Genomic DNA, 11,313 nt, shown 5'->3' with positions numbered 1-11,313 from the left:
CAATTCGTTTTGTTGGTCATTAAAAGCTATTCCCATCAGGAGCTCAGTTCATCGTTATTCTTTTGGGTCAACGTGAACCACGTGACACTAAACCTCCACGAACACACGAAAATCTGCAACCGATGCACAGGTTGAAAACAGCCCGGTGACGCATTATCATTCCAAACTCTTAATAGTTGAGGTTTGTTACGGTGGTCGGTACGTGGCATTAGTATGACTCAATATATTTAAACCGTAACTTGAATTGGTAGTCTCTTTATTTAAGTAGTTTTCTCAGACCAACTTTAGGTTATCGCTTCTCGGCCTTTTGGCTAAGATCAAGTGTAGTATCTGTTCTTATCAGTTTAATATCTGATACGTCCCCTATCCGGGGACCATATATTAAATTGATTTTTGGAACTGGGAGATGGAATTAGGGGCTTGCTCCGTCCACTCCACGCATCGACCTGGTATTGCAGTACTTCCAGGAACGGTGCACCCCCCTCTGCTGGTCAAATAAAGGATAGTTAAGTCAGGAAGCCATTAGAATCGGTTCGCTTCATTCTCACAGGATAAAGCAGAAAGTCAATAACGTCTTGAAAGGGTTTGATTCAATCAAGTTCATGACCTTTATCTAAATGTGAATAGCAGAAGAATTCTATCCTTTACAACAAAATAGAAAACATATCGGCCCTACGATTGGCTGGCCACCAGTTTATGATGTCCAGTGGGGATGGGCGATACCAATGATTTTGGAGTCGATCCGATACCAAGTATTTCCTACCCAAAATACCCGATATTCGATCCGATATCGATACCGGAAGTGTAATTTCCCGCCCAAAAAACGATTTAAATGCAGTGTCATTCTTGCTCTTGGAGAGTCATCTATTGAATTTTGTAGAAAAAATTATTACGTCACGTGAATTATTAACCTTTTTAGACATTAGTGCATTAGTGGAATATGCATATTAATAGTATAACTTTAATAAAAAGGAGCTATTCTTTACTTTTCTCTCTCTCTCTCTCTCTCTCTCTCTCTCTCTCTCTCTCTCTCTCTCTGTTGTTGGGAAAAAGTTTTGTCTTTTAGTATAATCTAAAAAGAGACATGGTACCAACAGAGATGCAGGGCTTAATCGTCATGAGCAGCAAAACTATCAATTTGTAAAGCCACTGGATACTTACATTTAATATTGTAATACTTTAGTGTTGTTTATAGGAAGTGGAGTTACAAATAAAACGTATGGCGTTCGACCACAAATTGAAAAGGGGAAAACTTTATTTATAAATGACTGACTAAAGCGTAGTAATTATTGCTTCAAATAGCACATCAACCACAAATGCTTACAATTTTTGGTTAGCACCTGATACCTGGATATGTCTTGCCTTTCTGAAACGCTGCTTCTAAGGTACTTTGATACCTTAGCCTCGGTGTGGCTGCAGGGTTTTCCGTCGCTGCCTTAGTGTCTGCGGCACGTTTCAACTGCAGCTCTTCATGAACCGTGGGGTGAATTTTGCTTAAATGTTTTGTCAGGTTTGTGGTGTTGCCACAATATTTAATTGTTTTGTGACATATTTCACATTTTGCCTCGTTGTTATTAAGTAAAATATAATATCCCCAAACCAGACTTCTCTTGCGTTCGGACTGGGCCGCCGCCGTGGCCATGCTTGTTTGTGTTTGTTTGGATTGGAACGGGAGGCGGAGGAGGAGGGCTTGGCTTGTGAGAAAAGGGGGCGGGAGCAAAGCAGAGCAGGACACGCCGGTGCAGCAGGCGGAAGGAAAAGTAGTGCTAGCATGAGTGCAAGTCGTCAAATTGGAGCAGAAAAAAATGAGGAAAAATATAATTAAATAATTGTAAGTATCGATATTTTAGCTAGGGAGATCGATACTCAAAAATGAGCAGCCTGGATCGATATATCGATACTTTTGTATCGATCCGCCCATCCCTATGTGATAGGCTCCAGCACGCCTACTAACTAGGGGTGTAACGATACATCGATACACATCGATTAATCGATATAATGCTCTGCGATTTATTGGCATCGATTCTAAAGGTAAACATCGATTTATATCGCCGTGTTTGACCTCGGACATTAGACGCGACTTTATTTTGAAATCCAGTTCATTGTTGCTTGCTTCCTCTTTTCGGGAGCAGTGCGCCCGGCGTTGTTGTGTTGTGAGCAGATCACGCACGTGAAAGGGGAGGGGACAACTAGTACGCGGCTCCTGGGCTGCTGCTATGGCTAGTGTCCAAAAAGACGAGGAAATTTGCTCCCCTTTAGGCTTCAAGTCATTCGTTTGGAAGCACTTTGGATTCCAAAGAAAAGATGGCTCAACGGCCAAGACACGTGCAGTTTGTAAATCCTGCCATGCGGTGATCAAATATTCAGGGAGCACAAATCTCGCCACACATTTAAAAAAAAAACACAACATCAAAGTTCAGTGTTAAAGTAAGGAATTTGTATACTACAATACTCTTGTAATTTCCTAAATAAAGAGTTTGCAGTACCTTGTTGATTTTGCGTATGAATTGTTATAAATCAGGATAGTGTTCTATATTTTTTATTAAAAAAAAAAAATCGATCGTAGAGCACTATATCGCGATATATCGTGAATGAATCGCAGCAGGCTTTAAGATATCGACAAATATCGTATCGTAGTTCTTTATATCGATATTATATCGTATCGTAACAGGCGGTGTCACACTAGCAACCATTTCCTTTTAATAAAAATAGATCTTCATATATTTGCTAAATTTAGGAGGCCTTAACACTCAACTAAGATGTATAGTTCGAACAAGTATTTGGTGTTTGGCAATTCTATGGAAACGTTTACACTCTAAACGTGTCGTTGTGAGTCCATGCTTGCTCTGCTGCGTTCGGTTCCAACTCCCTGACCTGTTTGTTTGCATTGTGCACGTTCTCCACTCTGGTTTCCTTCCATTTCCCCCAAACATGCATGATAGGCCCATTGAGCGCTCCAAATTGCTCGTAGGTGCGAGTGCGGACGGTTTTTCGTCTCTGTGTGCCCTGCGAGTGATTATTATTTGTTAAAGCGTATATGCCGTTACACCGCTAGATGGCAGCAGCGTTGACTTCCGCACCTGACCACAAAAAGAAACGGGAATCACGTGATGCGCAGGAAAAGAAGCATTAGTATGAGTCGATATATTTAAACCGTAACTTGAATTGGTAGTCTTGTAGTGGGTTGACATAATTCACCCGGAACCTAAGTTCACGTTGCCGAGTTCCGGTGGGATGTTTTACACGTGTGGGAGTTTCCTGTTTGAGGAGTGTGTGTTAGGATCTCGAAGGGAAAAGAGTCGGCCCGTGGTTGAGAGAAGCTAATTATAAATGTCATTAAAACAACTGCCGTTGGCACCGTCATTTATCACTCCGCCTCCGACTCCAGTCCTTGCACACCACACTGGTGACCCTGACATCAGTCCCGCTGAGGATTCCGGGACTGAACAGAATACCGAGCGAGACGGCATGGCGCATTCCGCCGTCCTTAGGCTGCCTGAGTTTTGGGAGACTTCTGCAGCAACGTGGTTCGCACAGGCGGAGGCTCAGTTCGCCCTCCGGGGAATTACGGATGACGCCACATGCTACTACCACGTTGTCTCGGCACTCGGAAGCTCCACCGCAGCCAGAGCCGTAAGTTTCATCACTTCCCCTCCGGCCCAGGATAAATATGCAGGGCTCAAGGCTTATCTCCTCAGGATTTTTGAACTGTCGCGATCCGAACGAGCCCGGCGCCTGCTTGCTATTCAAGGCATGGGGGACAGCAAACCCTCTGAACACATGGAGATGATGTTAAACCTGCTGGGTGGGGAAGAGCCGAATTTTCTTTTCATTGAACTGTTTCTGCGACATATGCCGCCGCACGTCCAAACGGCCCTCGCAAATACGACCATTACGGAGCCGCGTGCTCTTTCGGAGGAAGCGGACCGTTTCTACTTGGCCACCCAGCGTTTCGCCCCTGGTGTGCTGGCCCCAACACGCAGCTACACGTCCCCGAGCGCTGGCGTTTCCCCTGGCAGAGGACGCGCTGCAACTGACAGCCGCACCAGCACAGGTTTGTGCTACTTCCATGCACGTTTTGGCGCCAAGGCTAAAAGGTGCCGCTCCCCTTGCAACTTCGACACGACGGGAAACGCCAAAGCCTGCGCTCAGTAGTGGCCGTGACCGCAGGCAAAAAGAACCGGCTGCTGTTCGTTGAGGACTCCCTCTCTGGTCGCAGATTCCTCTGTGACACCGGCGCCCAGAGAAGCGTCCTGACGGCTACAGTGGACGACGCTGCTGGAGGGTTGCACGGCCCGCCCTTAACATCCGCCAACGACACTCCCATCAGGACGTATGGCACAAGGACTGTGGACATATGTTTCGGGGGTCAGCGTTTCACATGGGACTTTGTCACTGCCGACATCTCCTTCCCCCTGCTTGGCGCAGATTTTTTGTGCGCCCACGGACTGCTCGTGGATGTTAAGAACGGCCGCCTGGTGGACGCGTTAACCTTCTCCTCCTTCGCATGTGTCCGCGATGAGGGGAATTATGTGGGTCTCTCCAGTTCGCTCTCCGAGGGCGACATGTACCAGAAACTCCTCGGAGAGTTCCCCAGCCTTACACGGCCCACTTTTGCCGCCACCACAGCTAAACATGGGGTCGAGCACCACATCGAGACCAAAGGCCCCCCCATCTACGCTAGGGCCCGACGGCTCAACCCGGAGAGACTGACAATTGCTCGGGCCGAGTTCGCCAGCATGGAACGCCTTGGCATTGTTCGCCGCTCTGACAGCCCGTGGGCCTCCCCACTCCACATGGTGCCTAAGCCGGACGGTGGTTGGCGCCCGTGTGGCGACTACCGCCGCCTCAATGATGCCACCACGCCCGACCGCTACCCGGTCCCCCATGTTCAGGACTTTTCGATACATCTAGCAGGGAAGCACCTGTTCTCCAAAGTGGACCTGGTGCGGGGTTATCACCAAGTCCCGGTGCACCTTGCTGACATCCCTAAAACGGCGGTGGTGACTCCTTTCGGGCTTTTCGAGTTTCTTAGGATGCCCTTCGGCCTGAAAAACGCGGCCCAGTCCTTCCAGCGGTTGATGGACTCTGCGCTTAGGGACATGCCTTTCATCTTCGTCTACTTGGACGATGTCCTCGTCGCCAGCTCCTCGGAGGAGGAGCATGCGGCACACCTGCGGGCCCTTTTCACAAGGCTCGACCAGCATGGCCTGATCATTAACCCGGCGAAGTGCGTCTTCGGGGTGCCGTCGATCCAGTTTCTTGGGCATCTCATCGGCAGTAATGGGGCCACCCCCTTGCCGACAAAGGTGGAAGCAGTCTCCGCTTTTCCCCGCCCACGTTCGGCCCGGGGGCTACGGGAGTTCCTTGGGATGGTTACGTTCTACCACCGATTCATACGCCGGGCGGCCCACATCATGCACCCACTGTATGGGGCCCTTAAGGGTAAGACCCCCAACCAGGACATCGACTGGACCCCCGAGAGGATCAAAGCTTTCGAGGATACTAAGGCTGCGCTGTGCCAGGCCACCTTGTTGGTCCACCCGTCGCCTGGAGCCCCGGTCGCCCTCACAACCGACGCATCTGACTACGCAGTTGGTGCTGTATTTGAGCAGTGGGTTGGTGGCGCCTGGCAACCGCTCGCCTTTTTCAGCCGCCAGCTGGTCCCTAGGGAGCGCAAATACAGCACATTCGACAGGGAGCTACTCGGCGTCTGGTTGGCGATCCGCCATTTCCGCTCCATCCTGGAAGGCCGTGAGTTTACGGTTTTCGTCGACCACAAGCCCCTCACGTTCTCTATGTCCAAGGTGGCTGAGCCGTGGTCCGCCCGCCAGCAGCGTCAGCTGTCATTTATCTCTGAGTACACCACAGATATCCGACACATCGCCGGCAAGTCCAACGTGGTCGCCGATTGCCTCTCTAGAGCGGTCGTCCACACGGTTCAGCTGGGGCTCGACTACTCAAGTATGAGTGCTGACCAAGCCTCAGATCCTGGGATCCAGTCGCTCAAAGACTCTGACACTGGGCTGCGTCTGGAGGTGGTCGCGGTTGGCGACTCAGGAGTCAGGCTGTGGTGCGACCTCTCCACCGGCCAGCCTAGACCACTTGTCCCTGCCGGCTGGCAGCGGGCTGTCTTTGAGGCGATACACGGCCTGTCCCATCCTGGCAGAAAAGCGTCCGTGAGGCTGGTGGCTCAGAAGTTCGTCTGGAAAGGGCTGAAGAGGGACGTGCGGACCTGGGTCGACTCGTGTGTGGCTTGTCAGCGTGCGAAGGTGCACCGCCATACCAAGGCCCCGTTGGAGCCGTTCACTGTCCCCGAGAGGAGGTTCGACCACGTCAACATCGAACTTGTGGGCCCGCTCCCCCCTTCCCATGGTTTCACCTACCTCCTCACCATGGTGGACAGGACGACCCGTTGGCCTGAGGCCGTCCCCCTCTCCTCAACCTCGGCTGCTGACGTGGCCCGGGCGTTTATTGGCACATGGGTCGCGCGCTTTGGAACACCTTCAGACCTCTCCTCGGACCGGGGTGCACAGTTTACTTCCGAGATCTGGAATGTGGTTGCTGGAGGCCTGGGTGTCAAGCTGCACCGCACCACCGCTTATCACCCCCAGGCTAACGGGCTGTGCGAGCGGTTCCACCGCTCCATGAAGGCTGCTCTACGCGCCAGTCTGGTGGATGGCAACTGGGTGGACAGACTTCCCTGGGTCATGCTGGGCCTCAGGACGGCCCCCAAGGAGGACTTGCAGTCCTCGTCCGCTGAGCTCGTCTACGGCCAGGTACTACGAGTTCCAGGGGACTTCATTCCAGACGCCACAACGCCTTGGTCGGCGGCAGGGCAGCGGTCCTCCCTGCTGGAAGTTGCCGGGACGTTCGCACCTGTCCCCACGTCACGGCACTGCACCCCTGTTTCCCGGGTGCCCACCAACCTACGCTCGGCGGGTTTTGTGTTCATCCGCCACGACGCCCACCGCGGGCCGTTGCGTCCGCCTTACGACAGGCCTTTTAAGGTCTTGCAGCACGGGAGTAAGAGCATGGTCGTGGACATCGGCGGTAGGCCTGAGACTATCTCGGTTGATAGGATTAAGCCTGCCCACGTGGATGTTTCCCGGACGTTGGAATTGGCGCAGGCCCCACGCCGCGGACGCCCCCCAGCGCCTCGCCCCTCCGACCTGACCGAGCTCCCGCCTGCCCGACCGACAACGCGACCGTCCAGCCCAGCGGTCTTTCCGGCGGCGCCCCCTACCCTTGACCCCCTGCCAGCCCCTGCCACCTACACCCGCTGTGGTCGGGCTGTCGTTCCTTTCCGGCGCGGGGATTTTGACTATGGGTGAATTCTGGGGGGGCTTGTGTAGTGGGTTGACATAATTCACCCGGAACCTAAGTTCACGTTGCCGAGTTCCGGTGGGATGTTTTACACGTGTGGGAGTTTCCTGTTTGAGGAGTGTGTGTTAGGATCTCGAAGGGAAAAGAGTCGGCCCGTGGTTGAGAGAAGCTAATTATAAATGTCATTAAAACAACTGCCGTTGGCACCGTCATTTATCACTCCGCCTCCGACTCCAGTCCTTGCACACCACAGTCTCTTTATTTAAGTGGTTTCCTCAGACCAGTTTCAGTACATCGCTTCTCGGCCTTTTGGCTAAGACCAGGTGTAGTATCTGTTCTTATCAGATTAATATCTGATACGTTCCCTATCCGGGGACCATGTATATATTGGATTTTCGCAACAGGGAGATGGTATAGGGCAATGGTTCCCAAACTTTTGCAGGCTGGCGCCCCCTTGGCTCCCCATTGAATTCCTAGCGCCCCCCCCCCACACACACACACACACACAGACACATATGGAAACAAACACCTCTTTCTTGATATTTGGTATGCTGCAATTTGAAAAGAGAAAGGTTAAACACAAATGTGTATTTCACAAATAAAACCCAGTTTAGTAAACCAATTTATTTTTTAGCAGTTTTAACTGTTTCAGCAACATAGAATGGTAAATAAACATTCCACCATTAACCTTCATTGTCTCACACTTAATATTAATGGGATGGATGTGCTTGGTGCAGGGACATAAGATTCTCAACATCAGGCTGGAACTCACTAAGAAGAAGTCGTATATCCCCGCGGTCAGTAATTGCACGTGTTGTGTACAAATCGTCAAACAAACGTTCAAACTTCTGACTTCGGACTGCCGCCCCCCTACCGCCCCTTTCTTCCTCACCGCCCCCCCAGATCTTTCCACCGCCCCCAGGGGGGCGGTACCGCCCACTTTGGGAACCACTGGTATAGGGGCTTGCTCCGTCCACTCTATGCATCGACCTGGTATTGCAGTACCTCCAGGAGCGGTGCGCCCCCCTCTACTGGGCAAATAAAAAGTAGTTTACATCACAATCCGTTAGCTTCATTCTCACAGGATGAAGCAGAAAGTCAACGACGTCTTGATCGGATTTGATTCAAGTTCATGTTGTGTGCTCACTGTTAGAGTGGTGCTCACTCTAACTTATTTTGCAAGAACCACTCGGAGACAAGTTAGTCGTTTTGGGCACCTGCAGGCGGAGAGTCCATTCGTCACTGTGCGTACAGCAATGATCGAATGACGTCTGACTCTCGCTTCCCACAAGACCATCTTTATTAAGAGAAAAAGGGTGGGGGTGACCATAGACTGAATAGACAAGTAAAAAAGGCCCTTGACCTCTAGATTAGCAGGGCAGGGGATGTTTTACGACATTGTGTAGGATGGAACAAGCTAGGTTATTTATTACTGGTTACACACCAACATAAGCATAAAACTAATCTACCAAGGTTATTCATTACTGGTTACATACATTCCAACATAATCATATGATCAAGATAGTTTTGGAAAACCCTGACATCTCCCTCCTGTTTTATCATACGATTATGTGAACCAGATCAATAAAACATAAGTAAGAAAATATAAAGAAGAATAGTAAAGACAATAATAAAAAAAACAATAAAAAAACTGAGATGACAGCGAATGGGCTGGGGAGCGTGTAGGGTGAAACATGACAAAAACAACAAACAATGATAGCAACAACTCCCAGTGAAGATGAGGACTTTCCTCAATACTCCAGATTAAACTTATTGTGTGATCTAAAAACCTGCTGGCCGATGTTAATACGCAGGAAAAGTCTCACACGGTCCCTCTGCCTTAGGCGACCATAATGCTATCAATAAGAAAATATAAATAAAGCCATGATCCGTTCCGAATGAAGTAGGACCCGTCCAATGGTACAGCCATGTTGGCAGGAGAGCCCATACACCTTGAAATGGCTCTCCCATCCTGGCACACAGCGGTGATGTCCAAAGCTCCCATCCAGTTCCCTCCTGGAGAACAGTTGTCGTGAATGCATCCGTGGGTCTTGTTTTCTTGGATGAAACACGTGTAGTCCATTCCAGGTAGCGTCCTGGTTTAGGCCACTTGTGGCATCTGTCGTCCTCCAACAGTCACATTGGGATTAATCCAAAATAGTTTGATCCCAGATTCATTCCTGCGAGTCCAGGGCGGTAGGGGTAGCGTCACTGACTGACAGTACGGTGTTGATATCAATCTCCTCCCATGGATGCCATACATTTCGCTTCAGTGACATTCATTGCTCTGGCCTCCAAGTGAACTTGTGTGGAGCAAGGGGAGTTTTTGGAAACACAGATAACATCCCTCCTGTGTGTGCGCTCTCACAGCGACCTTCACATACCAGTACCAAGCGTTGGTTTCGTATGGGTTTCTGGGGTCTCATGACCAGTCCTCAAAGTTCTCATCGTGTGACCATCGTTTCCCACGGTCAACATTATCACTTGGTCTGTTCAGATGTGTCCATAGACCATAGCATGCTCCAACCACAACGCAGCAGAGGATCCACCCGGCATGTGGAGCCCCGTTGCTACTAAGATGACAGGAACACCGAGACATCCCCCCGCCTAGCGGAGTTGGGATCGTTGTTTGCAGACTTCGCCACCGTCCCAAAATGAGGGGTCCAGCACTCCTTGTAGCTTGCATTGGCTAAGGTGAATCCAGCCGGGTCGTTCAGCAATCTTCACTGCGGAGGGGGGTAGTCAGCAAGACTTGGAATGGTCCCTCCCACCATGGCTGGCCCAGTTCTTTCTTTTGATGACCTTGATGTAGACCCAGTCTCCTGGATTGATGGGGTTGTCGACCTGTGAGGAGGAAAGATCAGGCGGCAGTAAATTTGCATTTGACACATCCTCCAGCCTGAGGGCCCTGATCATGCTACCTATGTTCTTCATCTGCTTTTTGCAACTCCTGTAGTCAATTGTAATGCCCTTTTTAACGAGGCAGATAGGAGTGTTTGAAAGAAGAGTTTGAGCACTTCCTAATGATTCCTCCTAACCAAAGACCGTTTATGACAGGGGCTTTCCCATTTATTGCCTCCTGTCTTAAAGGAGATTCCCTTATCCATGCCGTCTTCTTCCTAACACTTTCGCACACACACAGGGTGTGCACATAAACGCACACACACCGAGCGCGCACCCAAGGCTCAGACAAACGACAACAGCCTGACACAACTTTACAGAGATTACGCACGAACACAGAACACAGAACACAGACAAAGGGATTCCATACATCTCACATGTAGCTCCTTTTGATAGAACCTCCTATTGGTAACTGTATAGCGGACTGTTCCGCATATAATCCCTTACTCAACTCCCTTGCTTCTACTTTTCCATGTCGGTGCAGTCGTAAGTGATCCCTACTGCAGTCATTGTCTTGTTGACTGTCGCCTTGTGCGACTCCTATGCATGATTGTGTGAAAGTCAAAAATTTAACGTATCCAACATTCTGACCACCCAAACTCCACCGTGGTGCAACGAATTCACTATTTTATTGAGTAGGTACATTGAGCAACCTAGCTTCCTCTTGACTGAATTCACTTCAGTCCAAATGTCCTATTCTAAAATGTATCTAACTCAATTGCTCAATTATTGCTGTTTTGGGGGTGGCGGCTGCACTGACTACAACTTGAAGGCCCTGCAGCGCATAGTGAACACTGCTGGTAAGATTGCTGGTGCTTCGCTCCCCTCCTTGAAGGACATTTACACCTCCCATCTCACCCGCAAGGCGACCACGATTGTGAGTGATGCGAGTCACCCCGCTCACTCTTTGTTCGAGCTTCTGCCCTCTGGGAAGAGGTACAGAAGCCTGCGCTCCCGCACCTCCAGACTCTCAAACAGCTTCATGCTCCAGGCTGTTAGGATCCTGAACTCGCTCCCCCGTTCTGCGTAGCGTCCTGTACTTTTACTGTCTGGACTGTCTGAATGCACACTGGCTCTTATTATTTA

The 11,313-nt window shown here is 50.2% G+C and overlaps 1 non-coding gene and 1 pseudogene across 1 annotated transcript; both read left to right on the top strand.

The window, feature by feature from the left end:
• Nucleotides 1-291: 291 nt before the first annotated feature.
• LOC133145752 (U2 spliceosomal RNA) lies at nt 292-483 on the top strand. Its single transcript, XR_009711002.1, has one exon. It is a non-coding gene; the product is annotated as a U2 spliceosomal RNA (small nuclear RNA).
• A 7,136-nt stretch (nt 484-7,619) lies between these two features.
• LOC133145890 (U2 spliceosomal RNA) lies at nt 7,620-7,792 on the top strand (annotated as a pseudogene).
• Nucleotides 7,793-11,313: the final 3,521 nt, after the last annotated feature.

Source organism: Syngnathus typhle, linkage group LG21, assembly GCF_033458585.1.
Source record: "Syngnathus typhle isolate RoL2023-S1 ecotype Sweden linkage group LG21, RoL_Styp_1.0, whole genome shotgun sequence".
Lineage (NCBI taxonomy): Eukaryota > Metazoa > Chordata > Actinopteri > Syngnathiformes > Syngnathidae > Syngnathus > Syngnathus typhle.
This window is presented reverse-complemented; position numbering and strand designations above follow the sequence as displayed.